General features: G+C 51.8%; 1 protein-coding gene across 1 annotated transcript in view; it reads left to right on the forward strand.

The window, feature by feature from the left end:
* Positions 1-19,123: 19,123 nt before the first annotated feature.
* Positions 19,124-22,715, forward strand: part of GLIS2 (GLIS family zinc finger 2) — a 34,454-nt gene continuing 30,862 nt past the window's right edge. Inside the window, exon 1 of the mRNA XM_073362786.2 lies at positions 19,124-19,817. The gene's annotated coding sequence lies outside the window, so the exon portion shown is untranslated. The remainder of the gene's footprint in view (positions 19,818-22,715) is intronic.

The following is a 22,715-nucleotide window of genomic DNA, read 5'->3' on the forward strand; positions in this document are numbered from 1 at the left end:
CCCCTCCTGGCCCTACCTCGACTCCACCCCTGCCCCACTACCATTCCAATGCCTTCCCCAAAGTCCCCGCCCCGACTCTGCCCCCTCCCTGCCCCTATTTCAACTCCTTCCCAAAATCCCTGCCCCAGCCCCGCCTCTTCCCTGCCTCCTCCCCTGAGCGTGCCACGTTCCTACTCCTCTCCCCTCCCTCCTGGAGCTTGCTATGCTACCAAACAGCTGTTTGGCACAGCAAGTGCTGGGAGGTAGGCGGAGAAGCAGGGATGCAGCGTGCTCAGGGGAGGAGGAGGTGAGGTGAGGTGGGGCGGGGCAGGGAGCTTGGCTGCCGGTGGGTGCAGAGCACCCACTAATTTTTCCCCATGGGTGCTCCAGCCCCGCAGCACCCACGGAGTCAGTGCCTATGTCTGCATGCACTTTGTAAAGTGCTTTGCAATCTCCTAATGGAAAGTGCCAGGTCTTCTTCTTCGTTTGAAAATCTGCCCTGGCTCTTTCGTCAGTCGCAGGCGACTTCCCATGTCCCGAAAGCCTGGGCTAGCACCCACCAGCCCCCACTCTCCCAAGCTGCCAGTAAATCCTGCTCTGTAACATACAGACTTGTAATGACCAAATCAGTTTCTGGAGCTACAGGGCCAATGTCTCTGATCCCGCAGGTCCATTTATGCCACTTCAGCAGCACAAACAGCTCCCAGGGGGACCCCAGGATTGGACCCATAGGATGTGGAGCCCTATGCCCAGCCCCGGCATAGGGGGAGTGGGACAGGAGGGAGGGGACTGAATGCTGCAGTGTACCAGCCCTTGTCTGCTTCCTGTGACTCATAGGGGGCCTGGGACAGCGCTCGGACCTGCTTTAACTCACCCTGAGGGACCTTGCTGGGCCTAGAGCCACCCCTCCTCTGCCCAACCGGTCCTGTGGCAAGAGCGGGAACAGCAGCCCCACAACGGGCCCTGGGGCCTAACCTGGGCTGAAGAGAGCAGGGGGGAACCACTGCAATGCAGTCCTGGCAACACCAGAGGGAGTGGCAAGGAGGCAGCGAGTGGAGAACCAAGGACACTAACGCCACTGAGGAACTGCCACAACAAGGAACCCAGCTGAACCCCACTTGTTTGCCCGGGTCAGCGGCAGGGCTTAACCTGCACCAGGGCTTGCCAGGGCTGAGCCCGGCCACCTCCGGGCCTGGCAGTTCAGAGCCCCGCCACACCTTTACCTAACTTTTTAACGCTTTACAGGTAGAGCAATTAGAGAACAGCTACTAAGTGGTATTTTATAGCTACTAGCTGGCTGGGTGTCCATAAAAGGGAGCTACTCCCCCCCCGTGCCGCTTAATTTATCACACGGCCCCCAAATCACAGATGGTGCTGGCCAGCCTGGTTCAGGTCAGGTCCACACTGGATGGGATTTCTTCCTGGAGGTTTAGGAAAACAGAGTTAATAAGACACATGCACCTTTAATTTTACTACTAATTACATGAAGAACTAAACAGTATTTTCCACATTGTAAGGACTACAATGACTTAGAATACAGGGACATTTTTACCTGGCTGATTCTGGGAAACCTTCCCGGGAGAGTGCATCAGCCACTTTGTTAGAGGCTCCTGAAACGTGTTGTATCTTAAAATCAAAGTCTTGAAGAGCTAAACTCCATTGAAGAAGTTTTTTGATAGTTTCTTTGACTGTGTGAAGCCACTTCAGTGCAGCCTGGCCAGTTTGCAGGTGGAAACGCCATCCCCAAATGTATGGGCGTAGCTTCTCCAGAGCATACACGATGGCGTAACATTCTTTTTCTGAGACTGACCAGTGGCTTTCCCTCTCAAAGTTTTTTGCTGAGAAACATGACAGGATGGAATTGTTGATCTGGTCCTTCCTGCTCCTACACCAAGCTCAGACGCATCTGTGGTTTTGACGAAAGGTTGGTCGAAATCCAGGGCCCTTAGTACAGGGTCGGACGTAAGGGCCACCTTAAGCTGGTTAAAGGTTTTCTGACACTTCTCAGTCCACTGAACTGAATTTGGCTGTTTTTTCCTGGTTAGGTCTGTCAGTGGGGTGGCAATTTGGCTGTAGTGTGGTACAAATCATCTGTAATACCTGGCCAAGCCCAAGAAGGATTAGACCTGCTTTGACTTAAGGACAGGCCAATTTTGATTACCATTTACTTTAGCCTGTAAGGGGTTGATAGTTCCTTGACTCACCTGGTGTCCAAGGTACGTTACCCTGTTTAGGCCTATTTGACATTTTTTGGCCTTAACGGTTAATCCTGCCTCCCTTATGCACTGGAAGACAACTTGGAGGTGTTCAAGGTGTTCTGCCCATGAATCTGAGAATATGGCCACATTGTCAAGGTAGGAGATTTCAAATTCCCCAAATCCAACCAGAAGGTTATCTACCAGTCTCTGGAAGGTCGCAGGTGCATTTCACAGTCTGAAAGGAAGGACATTAAATTCATACAGTCCTACATGGGTGATGAAGGCTGACCTTTCCTTGGCTGGGTCATCTAGCGGTACCTGCCAGTACCCCTTGGTTAAGTCTAAGGTGGAGATGAATTGGGCATGTCTCAGTTTTTCCAATAGCTCATCTGTGCATGGCATTGGATAGTTCTCTGGGCAAGTTACAGCCTTTAGCTTACGGTAGTCCACACAAAAGCAGATTTCCCCATCTGGTTTGGGAACCAGAACGACTGGAGAAGGCCCATACACCCATCTGTAACATGTCCTTGATCTCCCTTTCTATCGTAGTTTTGGCTTGAGGAGCCATCCAGTAGAGTTGGGCTCTAATTGGGCAAGCATCACCTGTGTCAATGGAGTGGTACGCCCGTTCTGTCTGTCCTGGGGTGGCTGAAAACATCAGCATGAAGCTGGTGCACAGCTCCTGGATTTGTTGTCACTGCTTACACCCAAGGGTCATGGAAAGGCTCACCTCTTCCATGCCACCATTGCTTTTCCCTTTGTAGTAGACACCTTCAGGCCACTCAGCATCATCTCCTCCTTGGGCTGTAAACTGACAAACCTTTTATTCCAGAGAATTAAAGGGCTTTAGAGAATTAATATGGTCTACTTCGGGTTTTTGGGTAGGGTCTGGGAATGTTATGAAGTAATTAACAGCTCCCAGGCGCTCTCGGACCATAAATGACTCCTCCCATGATGCTTCCATCGTATTGGCCTGGAGAGCCTTCAGGACCATGACTTGGTCACCTACTCTTAAGGAATGCTCTCTGGCATGTTTATCATACCAGGCCTTTTGCTCTTGTTGAGCATCTTGTAGGTTTTCTCAAGCAAGGGCTAGACAGTCTTTGAGGGTGTTTTGCAGGTTGATTACCAAGTCCAAAATGTTAGTTCCTGGAGAAGATGTAACCCCCTCCCACTGCTGCTTCACCAACTGTAATGGCCCCTTAACTTCATGGCCATAAAAAAGGGTAAAAACCCCAAACTGGGATGTGGTACAGCCCTGTAGGCAAAGAGCAACTGCTGCAACACTTGGTCCCAATCACTGGAGTGTTCATTCACGAATTTACGTATCATGGCTCCCAAAGTTCCATTAAGGCCACTAGGCCATTCGTTTGATGGTGGTAAGGGATGGCAGCCTAATGGTTTACTCCATGAGCTTTCCAAAGATGTTTCATGGTCCATGCCAGGAAGTTAGTTCCCAAATACGTAAGGATTTTGGAGGGCCAACCAACCCTGGCAAAAATGTCTGCCAATGCCTGGCTCACGCTTTTAGCCCTGGTGTTGCTTAGAGCTACTGCTTCCAGCCATTGGGTGGCAATATCCATGAAGGTCAGCTTTCCTTTGGGTGTCTTCTTAGGGAAAGGACTCGGAATATCCACAGCTACACACTGAAATGAAACCTCAATTATGGTGAGTGGCTGGAGAGGGGCCTTGACCTGGTCTTGGGGCTTTCCCACTCTCTGACACACCTCACAAGACCGGACATAGGTAGCAACGTCCTTGCCCATCCCCTCCCAGTGGAATGACTTTCCCAAACGGCCTTTTGTCCTATTCACCCCGGCATGGCCACTAGGATGATCATGGGCTAAGCTCAAGAGATTTTTCCTACACTTAGTTGGAACTACCAACTGTCTCTGAGGATGCCAGTCCTCCTTGTGCCCACCAGAAAGGGTTTCCTTGTATAAAAGTCCTCCTTCTACAACAAACCTGGACCTATTGGAAGAACTGAGAGGTGATGGGTTGCTCCATGCCGCAGTCCAAGCTCTTCTGAGGCTTTCATCCACTTCCTGCTCTACCTGGAACTGCTCCCTTGATGCTGGAGACATTCGTTCCTCGTTGGGTTGTGGACTTGGGCTTGGTCCCACTGGAACCTCTCTCTGCTTGTGCTCTAGGTTGTATTTCAGGCTCCGGTTGAGCTTTTTGCACCGGTTTAGCTGCTGCTGCAGGTGCAGGCTCTGTAGCACCCTTTGGTGCTGGCTCCCCTGACTCTGGTAGGGTTGCAAGCATGGGCTTTGGTGCTCACTGCTCTGTCCGTTCCGATCCTTGGGCTGGTTCTGGCTGGGTCCCAGGAACTGGATTTACAACCACTGTCATAGACTCTGGTCTGAGGTCTGGTTCTGCCACCTCTAGCTGGGTCCCCAGGCCTGTGGTATCAGGGGACACAGACTGGGGTCCTTGTAGGAGGCTCAGGAATGGAGTTAGGCAGTGGTGAGCTGGAGCCAGTTGTTAAATTTAGAAGCCCTTTTAGAACCAGTTGTCCCGCAAAGCCCTTTTAACAACTGACCAATAGTGGCGCCATAGGCACCAACTCCAGGGGTGCTCTGGGGCTGGAACACCCACGGGGAAAATTTGGTGGGTGCAGAGCATCCATTGGCAGCTCCCCTCCCCATCCCCAGCTCATCTCCGCTCTGCCTCCAGCCCTGAGTTACACACCGCCCCACTCTGCTTCTCCGCACACCCCTGCCGGGCTTCTCACGAATCAGCAAGCACCCCTTTCATTACAAAGTAAGCCCTGGTCAGCAGCCCACATGCGGCTCACAAGTCGCATGCTTACAACGGTTACCTGGGTCCGACATTGGATGACTGATAGAACAGGCCAAACACCTGTTTCCTCCAGAGTCCGCTTCCTCCTGTGCAATGCAGCCCTGGAGAGCTAAAAGATCATCCAGGCACTTTCACCTCTAGGGCATCGGTTCCAAGCCAGCACAGCCGGGGCTGAATGCTGTGCCAGCAGAGGCTGGGGGCAGCCCAGGTGAAGTGAGTTGGCACATCTCAGTCCAGTTTCTAGTGGACAATAGTGCACCTCTGGAAAACCCCTGCCACAGCTTGGACTAGCTTGCAGCACCAATAGAGAAGCCTCGCATTAAGTGACTGATCGTCCCGCTGAGAGAATCCCCTCAGGAAAGGGTATGAGACATGCAGTCACAGAGGGCAGGAAACCTTTTCAGGGCAGTGCCCGGTTCAGCAGATAAACAGAGGACATCACGCTCCAGCACTACCAAGCATGCACCATGCAACAGCATGACAGCCACACACAAATATTTGGGTTCGACCCCACAGGACACATGGGTCTAATTTAAATATCTGCAGGCTGGGAAACATCATTTGCATGTGTTCTCGAGATGGGCCTGACCCAAAACCCAAGATCCACCTACTCTTATACCCTTTTTCCATGTACCATGAGGGCTGCACAGTGGCGCTTAGCTATCCCTATAGTAAAACCGGTGCAGTTAGCAGTGTCTATAGTTAAGGTTGCCTCACATTTTCCATTATAAGACCCTAGTTTTTGTTGCTTATATGTTTGCCAAACTTTAACCATTTGGGCTGAAATTTCCCAGTCTCAGTGTCCACCTCAGGCTGATTTTACATTTCAGCTAAAATGGCTCAACCACTTCCAAGAACAAGATTAGGGGAAATACGTTTGTGACAACACACCCCATATTCTTCATAGAGATATTGTTAGGATATGACTATGGCATAACTAAGATATGTTTTATGCAAGATGAATCATGTGAGGTATCATTGGAAAGGTTATGATGTACTGACTATGATTATTCTATTTGTATGCATGTATCATTTTTGTATCTAAAGTTAGTAATATTGACTATTTAACAATTACAAGTGGGCTTACATCTGGGGAACGCCAACCAGACAGAATGAAATCAGTCTGGATGGCCCTTTAGGGAGAACAATAGGTCTTGGAAGATGCTAATCTCCCACCTTCCTGAGAAGCTTCCTGGGATGCTGCTTTGACGCTACAGGGTCATGTGATCATGTCACCTGATCCTGGACTCCATCTTGGTCTGCTAGTATTTTCCCACAAATAGTGGGTGGGGATCAAACTGGGAAACAAAGGATTCCTGCCATATATAAATCCTATTTAAGGCAGGGAAGTGAGTTAATTTAGGTTGGTTCTTCACTGAATCCCCGCCAAAGACGACTGCTGAAAACACCTTAGACTGATCTGGGGAAGAAAGGACTGAACCCTGGCTAGAAGTTGTCTGGCCCATGAAGGGAATATCTGGAGTTCTAAGTTGTAAGCAAGAGCAGTTTGTTTACAAGAATCTCTACAACCTGCTTAAAACAACATTTAGGGTGAGAAATTACTACTCGTAGCCAGTTTCTTTAGTGTATTAAGCTTAGTTTGCATGTTTGCTTTATTTGCTCAGTAATCTACTTTGATCTGTTTGCTATCCCTTATAATCACTTAAAATCTATCCTTTGTAGTTAATAAACTTGTTTTTGTTTTCTATAAACCAGTTTGTGCAATTCATAACTGGGGGGGGAGGGAAAGCTGTGCATATCTTCCTCCACATTGAGTGAGGGAGTAAATTTCATGAGCTTACATTGTACAGTTTTCTGTGCAGTGCAAGACAATACAAGTTTGTATTTACACTCCAGAGGGGCAATTCCTGAGCTGAGTCTTCCCACACAGAGCTGATCTCAGTGTCTGTGTCTTTCTGCAGCTAGGTGTGGCCCTAACCTGCGTGTGTGCTGGAGGAGGCTTGAGAGCTTGGCTCAGCAGGGCAGTGTAAGGGAACCCAAACTGGTAGAACTGGCAGGCTCAGTAGTACCCTAGTATATCAGGTGGCACCGGGGGGAGAATCCATCACAAGGTTGTTTTCCCATGTTAAAAAAAAACAAAAATAAACACACCCTTACAGTGGTTTTATTGAGAAACTCTAGTGCCTTCATGTTATGGAATATGGGGGGCTAGTGTTAGGGAGGTGCCTTTGGTTAAAAATTCCCCCAAATCTGGCCTTGTTATAAACAGCTGAAAAATCTCCATTCACGCATGCTGAGGTGGGACTTGTTAGAGGCCAGCAGCTACATTCCTCAATGGTTGTGGGTGCCCTGGGTATGCTCCCACCCCTCACAGCACTTAGTTCCAACATGCGCCATCTCTGCAGGGCGATTGAGCATGCCCCATCTCATGGATGCAGGGGCTGAGCAGAACTTGCCCTGCAATTGCTCCTCTTGGATGTCAGAGCTTCTCTTATGCTGGGCACTCGAGCTGAAAGCTTGGAGATTGTCTCAACTGTGCTCTCAGCACCCTCCCTGTGGCTGCTGGTGCCCAGGCAGAACGGAGAAGGAGGACTGGCCTGGCTAGAAAGCAAAGGGTTAAGGAACTGGAGACAGGCCAGGAGCAGAAGGTAGGGGACAAGAACAAGTGGGAGGCAAGGGGCAGGAGCTGAGGAGAGGACCAGGAGCAGAGGGAAGGGTTTGGGGGCAGGGGATTGGAGATAGGTGGGGGAGGATGGGTAGAAGTGTGTGTGGAGAAGTGTGGTTAGCAGCAGAGGGGACAGGAGCAGAAGAGAACAGGGAGAGGCTGGGGGATGAGGGCAACAGGGTTTGTAACCACTAGAGAACAGTCCCCTCCAGAACCTGGAATTGAACTCAACATGCCTTCTCTTCCTAGCAGAGAGCTGAGAAGCCCACTGGCAAAATGTGTGTCTCCATCGCTCTCTAGTGGCGGGCCCAAATAGTCAACTCAAGTTGTAGAGGTTGGTGCTGTAGATTTAAAGGTGACTTATGGGGCGGGATCAATATGGGTCTGCAGTTGGGGTTTTTCAATGTTTAAGGTGTTTTTTTTTTTAAATTAGGAAATTACATTGAAAACTACTTCAAATAATGTTAAGGTGGCAAAATCAGGTGCTCCAAAGATAGGAAATGCCAGAATTAAGGCTACCCATGCAACCTTAACTCTGCCCCTTTGTCCATGATACAAGTCTTTAATTACATGATCACAAAATGTCCATAATTACATGTCCATAGGACCCCCGTCTCATTCAGTGCACCCGACAGACCACTGGGGATGAGGCAGGGCTGGGCAGTGAAGAGGGCAATCCCCTGCCTCGTATTTTTTATAGAAGCTGGAAGGTGTGCAGTGAATGGTATCATGGTTTGTGCAGTTGAATGCTGCCCCAGAGAACTGGATTCCATCCCTGCCTGTGCCACAGTGTTCCTCTCTGATGCCAAGCAAAGCACTTAAGTATATTCACAGGTGACCATGGGGGTTTAATTTGCAGAAGTGCCGAATACTCACCACAGCCACTACAGTTGATGGGAGCTGGGCTTGGAACAGACCCAGGGCTATAAAATGTGAAGTGCTCTAAAAATCACACACACATCTCCAGTATCAGAGTAACAGCCGTGTTAGTCTGTATTCGCAAAAAGAAAAGGAGTACTTGTGGCACCTTAGAGACTAACCAATTTATTTGAGCATGAGCTTTCGTGAGCTACAGCTCACCAAAACTAGCTGATGCTATTGACGGTTGGCTCGAACCTCTGTGCCTCCATTCCCGCTGTGTAAAATGGGGGAAATACCGCCCCGGCTGCCCTAGGCACACAACCTCCCTGGGCAATTTAGTCCAGTGCTTAACCACCCTGACAGTTAGGAAGTTTTTCCTAATGTCCAACCTAAACCTCCCTTGCTGCAATTTAAGCCCATTGCTTCTTGTCCTAACCTCAGAGGTTAAGGAGAACCATTTTTCTCCCTCCTTCTTGTAACAACCTTTTATGTACTTGAAAACTTATGTCCCCTCTCAGTCTTCTCTTTTCCAGACTAAACAAATCCAATTTTTTCAATCTTCCCTCGTAGGTCATGTTTTCTAGACCTTTAATAATTTTTGTTTCTCTTCTCTGGGCTTTTACCAATTTGTCCGCATCTTTCCTGAAACGTGGCACCCAGAACTGGACACAACACTCCAGTTGAGGCCTAATTAGCATGGAGTAGAGCAGAAGAATTACTTCTCATGTCTTGCTTACAACACTCCTGCCAATAGATCCCAGAATGATGTTTGGTTTTTTGCAACAGTGTTACACTGTTCACTCCTATTTAGCTTGTGATCCACTATGACCCCCAGATCCCTTTCTGCAGTACTCCTGTGAGGTTGCACTCCATATGCTTTATGAAAATATGCTTGGAATGTGAATATAACTGGAATATGCTTTGTGCAAAAAGTCTCTTGTAATGTATCATTACAAAGCTTATAATCTACTGAGTGTGTTCATCCTATTTGTATGAATGTATTATTCTTGGATCTAAAGCCAGAAATATGAAGTATTACTCTGAAGTCCTATTGTAATTATGCAAAGTGTGGTCTATTAATGATGGTTTAGAATCTTGATGGCTCCCATTGACCAGGACAATTTGTTGTAAATGGCTCTGTTTACTTGTAAGCCTTCCTGTATACCTGGGTGCCAGCCAGTGAGTAATGAAGTCTCACAGGACATGTGAGCATGTCACAGGATACTTGAAACCATCTTAAAATGGTACTTTTCCATTTAGAAGGAAGGATGGAAACCCAGATCGAGATAAAAGATTTCCACCTTGTGCTAAAGATTTAAAAGGGGGTGGAACAGAACAAAGAGGGCTGCTGTCATGAGAAACCCCTAATTACCACCTAAGCTGGAACTAACAAGAACTGTACCGGGGAAAGGATTGGGCCCAGACTAAGGAATCTAATCTGTGAAAGAAGCTTATTGAAACATCTCTGAGTGTGATATTTATCTGTATTCAGTTTCTTAAATGTATTAGCTTAGACTTGTGTGTTTTGTTTTATTTTGCTTGGTAACTTACTTTGTTCTGTTATTACTTGAAACCACTTAAATCCTACTTTTTATACTGAATAAAATCAATTTTGTTTATTATTAAACCCAGAGTAAGTGATTCATATCTCAGGGAGCAACGCTTGTGAATCTCTCTCTATCAGTGTTATAGAGGGCAGCCAATTCATGAGTTTACCCTGTATAAGCTTTATACAGAGTAAAACAGATTTGGGGTTTGGATCCCATTGGTAATTGGCAAAAAGAAAAGGAGTACTTGTGTACTTCTTTTTGCGAATACAGACTAACACGGCTGTTACTCTGAAACCTGTCATTGGTAATTGGGTGTCTAGGTGCCGAAAATAAGTGACTTTCTAGCAGCTTTTGGTTAAAGTCTGCAGCTTTGGGGGTGTAGACCAGACCTGGGTCTGTGTTGCAGCAAACTAGCATGTCTGGCTCAACAAGGCAGGGTTCTGGAGTCCCCAGCTGGCAGTAGAAAACAGGCTCAAAGGTAATTCCAGTATGTCAGGTGACAGCCCCAAGAGGGCCTCTGTGACCGAACCCCTCGCAACTCCTTCCTAGGCAGTCATTACCCACTTTGTATGCGTGCCACTGATTGTTCCTTCCTAAGTGGAGTACTTTGTTTTTGTCCTTATTGAATTTCATCCTATTTACTTCAGGCCATTTCTCCAGATCATTTTGAATTTTAGTCCTGTCCTCCAAAGCACTTGTAACCCCTCCCAGCTTGGTATCGTCCACAAACTTTATAAGCATATTCTCTACACCATTATCTAAATAATTGATGAAGATATTGAACAGAACCAGACCAAGAACTGATCCCTGCAGGACCCCACTCATTATGCCCCTCCAGCTTGACTGCAAACCATTGACAACTACTCTGTGAATAGTTTTCCAACCAGTTATGCACCCACCTTATGGCAGCTCCAACTAGGTTGTATTTTGCTGGTTTGCTTATGAGGTCATGCAAGACAGTATCAAAAGTCTTACTAATGTCAAGTGTGACAGATCTCGGTCCTTGCCTCCGTGGGTCCCACATTTCCTGGCAGATTTCACTAGCCTCAGAAGCTCACTGCGACCCTCCACATAACCCTTCTTTCTCTAGGGACAAGGGCCACAGTCTACTGAGCCATTTTCATCATAAGACAGCAAGAGAGGTGAGAAGAAGTTATCCTTCCTTGCACAGTCTCGGTTGTCTCCCAGTCTCAGTGATTAATCAGGGAGCAAAGGTGGGGGGGGGGGAGCCCAGGCCCACCCTCTACTCCGGGCTCCAGCCCAGGGACCCTAATAGCATCAGCTATGGTAGCTGATCTTTTAGAAACATGACATGTACAATTCCCTGGGCTACTTCCCCCACAGCAGCCCTCACTTCCTCAAGCTCCACTTCACCCTTACCTCAGGGCCTCCTTCCTTGTGCCTGATATGGTGTGTACTACTCAGCCTTTCCAACAGTGCAACTTCCTCCCACAGCTTCTGCCACACACCCCCACCTGACTGGCTGGGAGGCTTTTAACTTGTTTCAGTCAGCCCCTGATTGGCTTCAGATGTCCCAATCAACCTAGCATTCTCCCTGTCTTCTGGAAAGTTCTTAATTAGCCCCAGGTGTCTTAATTAGAAGTGTGTGCAACAAGAGTGATGTAGTGGTGGGAGTCTGCTATAGACCACCGGACCAGGGGGATGAGGTGGATGAGGCTTTCTTCCGGCAGCTCATGGAAGCTACTAGATCGCATGCCCTGATTCTCATGGGTGACTTTAATTTTCCTGATATCTGCTGGGAGAGCAATACAGCGGTGCATAGACAATCCAGGAAGTTTTTGGAAAGCGTAGGGGACAATTTCCTGGCGCAAGTGCTAGAGGAGCCAACTAGGGGGGGTGCTTTTCTTGACCTGCTGCTCACAAACCGGGTAGAATTAGTGGGGGAAGCAAAAGTGGATGGGAATCTGGGAGGCAGTGACCATGAGTTGGTTGAGTTCAGGATCCTGACGCAGGGAAGAAAGGTAAGCAGCAGGATACGGACCCTGGACTTCAGGAAAGCAGACTTCGACTCCCTCAGGGAACGGATGGCCAGGATCCCCTGGGGGACTAACTTGAAGGGGAAAGGAGTCCAGGAGAGCTGGCTGTATTTCAAGGAATCCCTGTTGAGGTTACAGGGACAAACCATCCCAATGAGTCGAAAGAATAGTAAATATGGCAGGCGACCAGCTTGGCTTAATGGTGAAATCCTAGCGGATCTTAAACATAAAAAAGAAGCTTACAAGAAGTGGAAGGTTGGACATATGACCAGGGAAGAGTATAAAAATATTGCTCGGGCATGTAGGAATGTTATCAGGAGGGCCAAATCGCACCTGGAGCTGCAGCTAGCCAGAGATGTCAAGAGTAACAAGAAGGGTTTCTTCAGGTATGTTGGCAACAAGAAGAAAGCCAAGGAATGTGTGGGCCCCTTACTGAATGAGGGAGGCAACCTAGTGACAGAGGATGTGGAAAAAGCTAATGTACTCAATGCTTTTTTTGCCTCTGTCTTCACTAACAAGGTCAGCTCCCAGACTGCTGCGCTGGGCATCACAAAATGGGGAAGAGATGGCCAGCCCTCTGTGGAGAAAGAGGTGGTTAGGGACTATTTAGAAAAGCTGGACGTGCACAAGTCCATGGGGCCGGACGAGTTGCATCCGAGAGTGCTGAAGGAATTGGCGGCTGTGATTGCAGAGCCATTGGCCATTATCTTTGAAAACTCGTGGCGAACCGGGGAAGTCCTGGATGACTGGAAAAAGGCTAATGTAGTGCCAATCTTTAAAAAAGGAAAGAAGGAGGATCCTGGGAACTACAGGCCAGTCAGCCTCACCTCAGTCCCTGGAAAAATCATGGAGCAGGTCCTCAAAGAATCAATCCTGAAGCACTTGCATGAGAGGAAAGTGATCAGGAACAGCCAGCATGGATTCACCAAGGGAAGGTCATGCCTGACTAATCTAATCGCCTTTTATGATGAGATTACTGGTTCTGTGGATGAAGGGAAAGCAGTGGATGTATTGTATCTTGACTTTAGCAAAGCTTTTGACACGGTCTCCCACAGTATTCTTGTCAGCAAGTTAAGGAAGTATGGGCTGGATGAATGCACTATAAGGTGGGTAGAAAGCTGGCTAGATTGTCGGGCTCAACGGGTAGTGATCAATGGCTCCATATCTAGTTGGCAGCCGGTATCAAGTGGAGTACCCCAAGGGTCGGTCCTGGGGCCGGTTTTGTTCAATATCTTCATAAATGATCTGGAGGATGGTGTGGATTGCACTCTCAGCAAATTTGCGGATGATACTAAACTGGGAGGAGTGGCAGATACGCTGGAGGGGAGGGATAGGATACAGAAAGACCTAGACAAATTGGAGGATTGGGCCAAAAGAAATCTGATGAGGTTCAATAAGGATAAGTGCAGGGTCCTGCACTTAGGACGGAAGAACCCAATGCACAGCTACAGACTAGGGACCAAATGGCTAGGCAGCAGTTCTGCGAAAAAGGACCTAGGGGTGACAGTGGACGAGAAGCTGGATATGAGTCAGCAGTGTGCCCTTGTTGCCAAGAAGGCCAATGGCATTTTGGGATGTATAAGTAGGGGCATAGCGAGCAGATCGAGGGATGTGATCGTTCCCCTCTATTCGACATTGGTGAGGCCTCATCTGGAGTACTGTGTCCAGTTTTGGGCCCCACACTTCAAGAAGGATGTGGATAAATTGGAGAGAGTCCAGCGAAGGGCAACAAAAATGATTAGGGGACTGGAACACATGACTTATGAGGAGAGGCTGAGGGAGCTGGGATTGTTTAGCCTGCAGAAGAGAAGAATGAGGGGGGATTTGATAGCTGCTTTCAACTACCTGAAAGGGGGTTCCAAAGAGGATGGCTCTAGACTATTCTCAGTGGTAGCAGATGACAGAAGGAGTAATGGTCTCAAGTTGCAGTGGGGGAGGTTTAGATTGGATATTAGGAAAAACTTTTTCACTAAGAGGGTGGTGAAACACTGGAATGCGTTACCTAGGGAGGTGGTAGAATCTCCTTCCTTAGAGGTTTTTAAGGTCAGGCTTGACAAAGCCCTGGCTGGGATGATTTAACTGGGAATTGGTCCTGCTTTGAGCAGGGGGTTGGACTAGATGACCTTCTGGGGTCCCTTCCAACCCTGATATTCTATGAATTGACCTGGAGCAGCTTCCATTTCACTTAACCTGGTATCAGGGATTTGTTTAGCCTGGAGCTAATATATCTATCTCCCACTACTTTTCTATAGGCATACAGCCTTGCCCCATCACACAAGATATACCACATCTACCACTTCCCCCCCAGCCACAAGGCTTGTTACCCTGCCAAAGAAAGTTATTAGGTTGGTTTGACACAATTTGTCCTCAACAAATCCATGCTGACAGTTACTTATCTTATTATCTTCTAGGTGTTTGCAAATTGATTGCTTGATTCTTTGCTCCATTATCTTTCGTGGTACTAAAGATAAGCTGACTGTTCTGGAATTCCCCAGGTTGTCTTTATTCCTCTTTTTATAGTGGTATTTTCCAGTCCTCTGGAATCTCTCCTGTCTTCCATGAGTTTTTGAAGATGATTGTTAATGGCTCAGGTATCTGCTCAGTCAGCTCCTTGGGTATTCTAAGAGGCAGGGTTGTAGTGATATAATTAAAGGCTGTGTCATAATGCATATGGACAAGAGGGCAGAGTTAAGGTGGCACAGGCCACCTTAACTCTGGCATTTCCTAGCATTTGAGTGCTTGACTTTGCCACCTTAACTCTCTTTTTAGCATAGTGTTTGTGTAATTTTAGGCAACGTCATTGAATGTAAAAGGCTTGTGAGGGAAGGGGCTCATGAGGAAGTACTGGTGGATGGGAGCCAGGATTCCAGCCTCCGCTCCGCCACAGGCTATGCACAGGTCACTTTGCCTCTCTCTGTGCTTAATTTTCCCTAACTGTAAAATGTGGCAATCACAGTCACCTCAGAGGGCCGTGATGCTGTTTAACACACTGCTCGCATGTCCCTGCGTGGGAAGTGCAAGCTGTTTGTACAATTATGGTGGCACAATTGTGAGATACCTGACACCTTCCAGCAGATAGGAAAACATGGATGGGGATTGGAAAGAGGGGGAGATTGCTAGTGTGGGCCAATTCCATTGTTCTGGGGTGAAGCCTCCCCTGCGGGAGGCTAGCTTTCTACCCCACCTCTTCCACCCATGGCCCCACCCACACTTCCCCCCCACTCCACCACAAGCCTCCCCCCCCAGGCCCCACAATCTCCCAACTCAGCCCCCCCGCCACTGCTCGCCACATACCTGCTCACCCCCTAGCCGACCATAAGACCCTCTTCCCCTCCCCCCCCCCCAGAGACACAATGAGCCTCCGGGAGGAAGGGTGGAGTGGAGGGAGGACTCACCCGGCAGCAGCAGGGGCCCCAGGGAAGGGGCGGAGCAGGGAGGGGAAGGGGCAGGGCTACCACAGCTCAGGTATGTGGCAGCAGCTGCACCAGGGGAAGCCTCCCCTGGCCTATTACACCCACCGCCCATGGCCTGCTAGCTGTGTATTCTTGTGCAGTGTGGGCAGCCCTCCTGGGCTAGTGACGGGGGGTGGAATGACACACAGCCATTAGCTGTTCCCCAGAGTCCCAGCAGTTCTTGGGGGTTGGACTAGATGACCTTCTGGGGTCCCTTCCAACCCTGATATTCTATGATATTCTAGGATTCTTCCCTCCACCTCTGCCTCTCTGAGCACAACTCCAAATGCCCCAAGCTGATAAGGGCCAAGCTCTGCCTCTTGATCAATTTTTCCTCTTGAATATCCCCATGGTTTCTCTGCTTCAAAAAACACACAGCAAGGATGTTAACAGGCTGCTAACGCGGGCAGCATGCTCAATTCTCACCCCTTGTCCAGAGCTGCTGGGAAAACAAGGGACATTTGTGCACATGCCGTCATTGCACGGCCTCATGGGCGGAAGCCACATTTCAGCCCTCACTCAGCAGCACAGGTAACCTGTCACCAGGAGAGATGGGGCTTCAGGCCGGGTGAGGGGTTATGGATTTGAAAATGAGATTCAACTAACCCCTCGTGCAACGCCTCAGAGTCAGCCGCAGGAGTCCAGGATGGCTTGAGGCCCTGGCCGTGAGATCTTGGAATTTTTCACTCTAGCCTGGCTCCACTGACATTAACTCCTTGGTTACCTGTGGCCCATATGAAATGAGGAGCTGATCTCAGTGTATTTCCAATTCACAGATTCTAAGGGCAGAAGCACTGTGATTACCTACTCTGCCCTCCTGTAACACAGGCCAGAGACCTGCCCCCAAAATAATGAACTTGCCCCCTTCGCAGGCAGCAGCAGAGAAGGTGAGGACTGATAGAGCCACAGAAACTGAACTCCCCTGTCCCATCCGGCTGGTGAGCGGGACCAGGGCCTTTAGCAGCTTCAGCATTTTGTAAAGAACTCTGTTTTAAAGGGAGAACTTTGGAATGGGTTTTCCACAGACCCTGCTGTGCTCGCTCACCCATCCACTCTCCAAGGAAGCTTGGCTCTGGCATCCAGGGGTCAGCCAGCTTTCTGCTCCTACCCATCTTCTCCAGCACCTGCCCCACTTCCACCAATCACTGGGATAGGAGCTTGCTAACGGTCTGATCTGCTCTGCCAGGAGGTTCCTGCCCCCATTTCACAGCTGACCTCCCTTAGCCACAATCACAGGGTGTCAGGGGCTCATCTAGGACCAAAGCTCAGGGCTCGCCTGGCTCTTGCGGGTCACATGACCGCTCCCAAAGAGCCCTGTGAGCCAGGCAGTGACACAGTAACAGAGAGTGAGATGGATCTGGGGGTGCAATCCCCATGGCTTGGGACCCTCCACAGCAGCTAGGCAGGGAGAGGGGAGCAGCCCCCACTGGCCCCAGCAGAGGAAGCTGCTGATCTAAGAGGGCTTTTCCAACTCCTGTGCTTTCTGTAACACCCCCAAGCTGGGCTCAGCCCTGCTTTCTCCCCCCCCCAAGTCCCCCCCCCGGATCTTTAACCCCCAGTCTCACCCACCAGCCCCGTTCTCACGCCCCCAGGTCCGCGCTTTGAAGGGCGCGGCAGGGCAGTATTCCAGGGGGCCCCAGGGAAGCGGAGACGAGCCCCCCCCCCTCCAGGCCCGGGCAGGGAGCAGCCCGGGCGGCTGCCGCCCTTCAGGTTCCCGGCCCAGCAAGCCCGGGCTGCCCCACGGCCGCAGCGGGAAGTTTCCACTGGATCACGGCCGGGGAATCTGCCCCCGCCCTCCCCGCAGCGGGGCGGGGCGGGGCGCGCGCTCCAGCGCTCCCCCACCTCCTGCCTCCGGAAGCGGGGCGGCCCCCCTGGCTCCGGATCGCGGCCTCCGCCCGACGGAAATAGCCACAGGCCGCCCGCGGGTCACACAGCCGCCGCCGCCCTCCTGCGCGTCACGCCCGGCTGCCCTGACGTCAGGCCGCCCTGCTGACATCACACGCCGAAGGTGGCCCGGGCCGCGCTGCGCGATGGGCTCCCCGCTGTCCCTCGCCTTGCACCAGGGCAAGAGCCCCTGGCACCTGCCCCCGCTTTAAACCCCCTTGGCCGGGTCTCAGTGGCTACGCGAGGGGCCGGGGAGAATCGGGTTTATTGGCTACATTTGCTGTCTCAACCTACATCACTTCCCGTGGGGAAGGCCCGTGAAGGGGCGGCTCCCGGGAGCGAGGCCGTGCCTGGGGAGCAAAGCGGTGGCTGAATGTCGGTCTTTGGAGGTTAATGCTGATGCCTGTTTCTCTTGCGGGCACAGCTGTAACCTGAGCCCTCCCCCCTCTAACGAGGCGCCGCCACTGCTCCAGGTAGCCCCATAGTCCCTGCTTGTCCCGGCTGCCCCGGAGTGTCTGGAAATGCTCCAATCTCAAAACGTTGCGGAGCTTTCAGTTTGTAAAGAAGAAAGGGGACGAATCCTGGGTGTGCAAATCCCCCTCCTCTCTGCACGCCCCGTCTGCACTGGCTTCGGCTCTTGTTACAGCTCCTCCTGCAGCCCCTCTATGGGAGCCTTTGGCTGCCCCCTTCTGACCAGGCAGTTGGCAGAACTCCTTTCGGAATCGGGACTGGCTGCAGGGTCACTGGAGCAAGGTGAAGGGCTCCCAGCCAGCGCCCTAACGACCGTCCCCTGGTCTGCATGCACTGAAAGCCCATGCTGGCAATGGGGAGTGGGCACAGAGCCCAGGGATGCTGCCTGGCCTTGCACTACTACAGGGCACCAAGCCAACCTGTGCTCCCATAGAGTAGCCTCCCAGCTCTAGTCTGAACACACACACACCATTCACCCAGATGCTTTGGTCTCTCCTTCCTGTCTATGCCCAGGTAATTCACAGCAGCCTTATTTACTGCAAGGATTTTGTGCCCCCTCTCACGTGAGGACCTCCAACCACTTTGCAGGCCTTATTGGGATCCAGGCTGAGCCTGTCAGTTCCCCTTAAGGCACTCATTAATAGTATCAGTTTACCAATGGGAAACTGAGGCAAAGTGACCTGCCTGTGGCCACACAGCAAATCGGTGGCAGAGCTCAGAAGAGACTTCACCAGCCCTGGTGGAATCCCCAGACCTAGCCCCTTCTTCGCAGCCCCCTTAAGCCCCCCAGCAAAGAGAAACACCTTAGGGGAATGTAAAAGGGCACCAGAAATGAAAGTGCTGCTGTGGGACCTGCCTGCCCCCGCCCCCCTCCCCTGGGGCTTCCCACCCCTCTCCCTCTCTGATCCTTTCAGGCCTTGGCCGCAGGGCTGAGTGAGGGGACGGGCAAGGGATGTGTGTGAGACAGGAATGCAGGGCAGCCATCGTTTCCCAGCTGTCCCCCGCCCTGGGGTGCATTGCTCACAGCCCTGGGGCCCGGAGCAGCTCGCCTCGCCTCCCTGCAGCGGCCGGGCTGCAGCCTATGACCTTCCCTGCCCCTGGCGCGGCGGGGGAGCTGGATTCCTGCAGGGATTTCCTGGGGAATGTGGGGAGGTGGGTGGTGGCCCGGGGCTGGGACTGCATTGTGTGCGCCTCTCCCTCCCTCCCCCCCCCCCCTCCGACTGCGCTGTGTGCCTGCTTCTCCAGCCTGTCCTAGGGCTGCCCTCTAGCCAGGGGAGGAGCTGCTGGGGGGCATGCGCTCAGCTCCCAGGGTTTGGTTCAGCCTTGAAATGGAGAATTTGTCTGAAACTGATCAGCGCTGGTCAATTTCAGACAGCTCCGCAGGGCTGCAATAAATCACGCTGGGAAATAACATCCCCCTCCACACCCCCATCCATCCATCCATCCACCCACCCACCATCCCTTCCTCCCTCTCCTCTCCTCTCCTCTCTTTCCCTGAAACAGGCGATCACCTCTGAGCCGCAGCCTCTTCCTTTCAAACCACTCACTCCCGCCCCCCCCCCCAAAAAAAGCCGGAGGAGGAGAAGAGACGCTTCCACCTCCCCGCAGCCCTTGCTCGCTTTGCGCTGCAAGCCCCCTCCCCGCCTAGGAGCCTGCCGCCTGGAAGCAGAGACCAGCCCCTCCACCCTCCTTCCCCAGGTCGGAGAGACACAAATCCAGCGCTAGAAGCAGCGGCAAACATCGCTCTCCGGAGCTGCAGATGTGGCGGAGCAGGGAAAGCAGCTCTTTCTTCTTCCAGGCGAGCTCCCCATCTGCTTCGGCTCCCGGGGCCCCACGGAAACTTGTCCTCCCTGCTTCACCAATTTGCAGTCTGCTGTGAAAATCCCGGTACGATCCTCCGACACCCCCCTCCATCTCAACCCCCGCAGCAGGCAAGAGACTCACACAAAGCGGCGAGGAGCAGAGGCTTGTCCTCGCCCCCCCACCCAGTAGAAAAGGTAAGGGAATCCGCGTTACCTTCGGTGCACCGCGCTGTGATCTTTCCAACTCTTTGTCGTGCCGTTTGCTTGCTGGACAGAGAGGGGCTTGGCGGAGTCACTTTCTGTATAGGTTGCAAGAGACTGGTTGCAGATCTCCTCCGGATTTTCTGTTGGGGGGGGGGTCTCGGGGTTGATATGGCAGAGCTGATGCAGGGGGGAGCAGGTTGTCAATAACTAGTTTGTATGTTGATTCAGTAGGTGCCACTCACCTTGTGCTGTTGCGAGACCTACTATTCCCCCCCCCCGCCTTTATTTTAGATATAAAGCAGAAAACTTCAGCGTTAAAGTGTCCCCCCCGCCGACGCTGTTTGGAAACAGCCATCAGTTGCAGCAGGCTGCCTTTATCCGGGGAGGGGGGTATTCTGGATTGCAGGAGGAAGTTGTGTGTTATGGACATTCATTAAGTAGAAGTAAAGGCTTTGTACTAAAGGCAGGTTTGAAAGGAACACCCCCCCCCCACAACTACCAATAAACAAGTAACCCCCCCCCCCCTTCAATCTGGGTCTGGGTGCCCAGGGCTGCTGAGATTGGCGAGGGAGTCACCCTCCAGTGAACCTGCCCCTCTCTCTTCCTCTTGGAAGCAGAAAGGACATTTCTTTCTCTGCCTCTGCCAAGCACGTCAAGAGCCCTAGGAGAAAATGCAGGGCAGTGTGAATAAAATGGTGCTAACCAGAGGCTCCAGCCGGCCAGGGCACTTAGCTATATGACTTACATGACTCTCCAGACACCACTGGAAGGGAAAATAGCTATTGCAAAGAGAAGAGGGGCTCCCAGGTCCCTGCAGGGGCAGGCCGGGTTAGGGTGTCAAGAACTTGAGTCCTCAGCTGGACTGGTTTTGAGCCCTGCAGTTTTCTTATGTCTAAAGCGCTGCCAACGTGCGGGGTGCTGCCCAGCGAGAGTGGACCAGACCCCTGCCCCGCAGTGCTTACAGTCAAAGTAGGCCTGAATTTCACTTTGTTGGCTCCGGCAGTGAGTTTCTGGTGCCCGTGAGGGACCCTGTTCTGGAGAGGAAAATGAACGGGAAGCTGGGCTGGCACCGTCTGCCTGGCACCTGCTGGCACAGCAGGAATTCCCAGCGCACTTTGGGCTGAGGAGTGAAGGCTGCAGTGAACTGGCTCTGTCCCTCCAGCAGGTCCCTTTGGGGATGCATGCGTGTGTGAGAGCGCGGTGGCGTGGCTAACTCTGGTGGCTCGTGCTTGCCTGTTTTGCCCCCTCCAAGGAGAGATGGAATCCAAGGCTGCTGGGCTGCGAGCCCCTTGCTGTAGCACCTGCAGCTAGAGCGCAGTGCCAAAGCAGGCTGGTGGGTTTGCGCAGCCATGTGTGGTCTCTAGTGGCATGTCGAGCTCCGTGGAGCGGTTTGGGAATTCACACGCTGGCACCTCAGGAGGTGCAGGTGCCTAGATCCCATGGCCATGGATGTGTTGGAATATTGGAGCCCATCCCTGGCCGGCCAGGTGGTACACAGTGATCTCAGGCTGTGCACTTCTTTAGTCTCTCAAGCCAAGCAGGGTCTGCCCTGGCAACCATTGGGATGGGAGACATGGAAGGGAGAGAGGAGAAGAAGTGGGCTATGATGTTGCTGGTTCATTGATTAGGGGACACTCTTCCCTTTGAGCCAATATGGGCCCAATGCCCCATCTTGGTGCTAGGGGGCACTGTGTTGCCATCTGCTGGTCTTTCTGTTCCTGCTTGTTGTCAAATCCCACCTGGGGTAACTAAACCTCCCCTGGTGGTTTCATCTGGATACGATATTCTCTCCCATTCCCTGAATTAAACTGGAGTGTTGCTGTGCCCTGTTAAATGCCCCTCGAGAGGTGGTAGCATTTCAGTGGTGGGTGATGAGTGTTTGGAGTCTTAGGGAGGTAGCAGAAATGAGCGACTCCCTCTGCAAGACTCACTTGAGACTTGCCCTTCAAGCCAGGCTGAAATCCCTCTCCCAACACCTCAGTGCCGGACTGAGCACAAGGCTGCAGCACAGGACAGCTGACATTTCTGTAATGTTGCTGTGGTCAGGTCACGCTTCGATCGTGAGCCTTTGGGAAATCTCATGCTGGCACTAAAAACTCACAGTCCCCAGACCTCGAAGGTCACCCCCCAACTCCCCGCCACTGTGCCCAGCACCGCCCAGGAAAAAGATGTTGAGAATCAATGGCAACAGTTTCTAATGGGGGGGGAGGGAGGGGAGGAAAGGAGCTGGCCCGGGTATTGGGATGGCGATGAGGCAGCCGGGCTGGGGCTGGGGATGGCTGTGCAGTGGGAGCCAAGGAGGCAGCAGAGAGTCCCTTGGCTCAGCCAGTGCCCCTCCCCACACAGCCCCATACAGCTCTGCTCCTTGCCTGCCCAGCCCGGTGCCCCTCTGCACAGCCCGGATTTCTCCGCTCCAGCCCCCTACCCCATTCGGCTTCTAACATGGACGGATGTTGCCACCAGGTAACACCAATGGGATAACTTCCTATGATGAGAAATACAGATTTTTACAAAACCCTAGGGGATCCCCTCCCGCCCAGCCTTTGCTCACTGACAGCGGTGGTTGCTGAAGCAGGAGGGTGATTTAGGGACCTGGGTACTCATCCCAGCTCAGCTCTCAGCCCTTGGGCCGGTCACCTCGCCTGTGTGCCTTATTTCCCATGGTAGCTCGGTGCCTGGCCACCCAAACATAGCACGCTGCCTTCCAGCACCAACCCACACCCAGCCACAGCACGGCCAGGGCCTCGCCAGCACGCTCAACCGTACAGCCCGAACCACGGGCAGGCTCAGCGCTGTGCTTTCGTCTGTGGAGAGCGTGCATTCCTCAGGGTGGGGGTGCGATGGGGGGAGCAGGAGGCTGTACTGGGTGCTGGAGCTGAAAGAGGGTCT

The sequence above is a fragment of the Lepidochelys kempii genome, chromosome 10, assembly GCF_965140285.1.
Source record: "Lepidochelys kempii isolate rLepKem1 chromosome 10, rLepKem1.hap1, whole genome shotgun sequence".
NCBI lineage: Eukaryota > Metazoa > Chordata > Testudines > Cheloniidae > Lepidochelys > Lepidochelys kempii.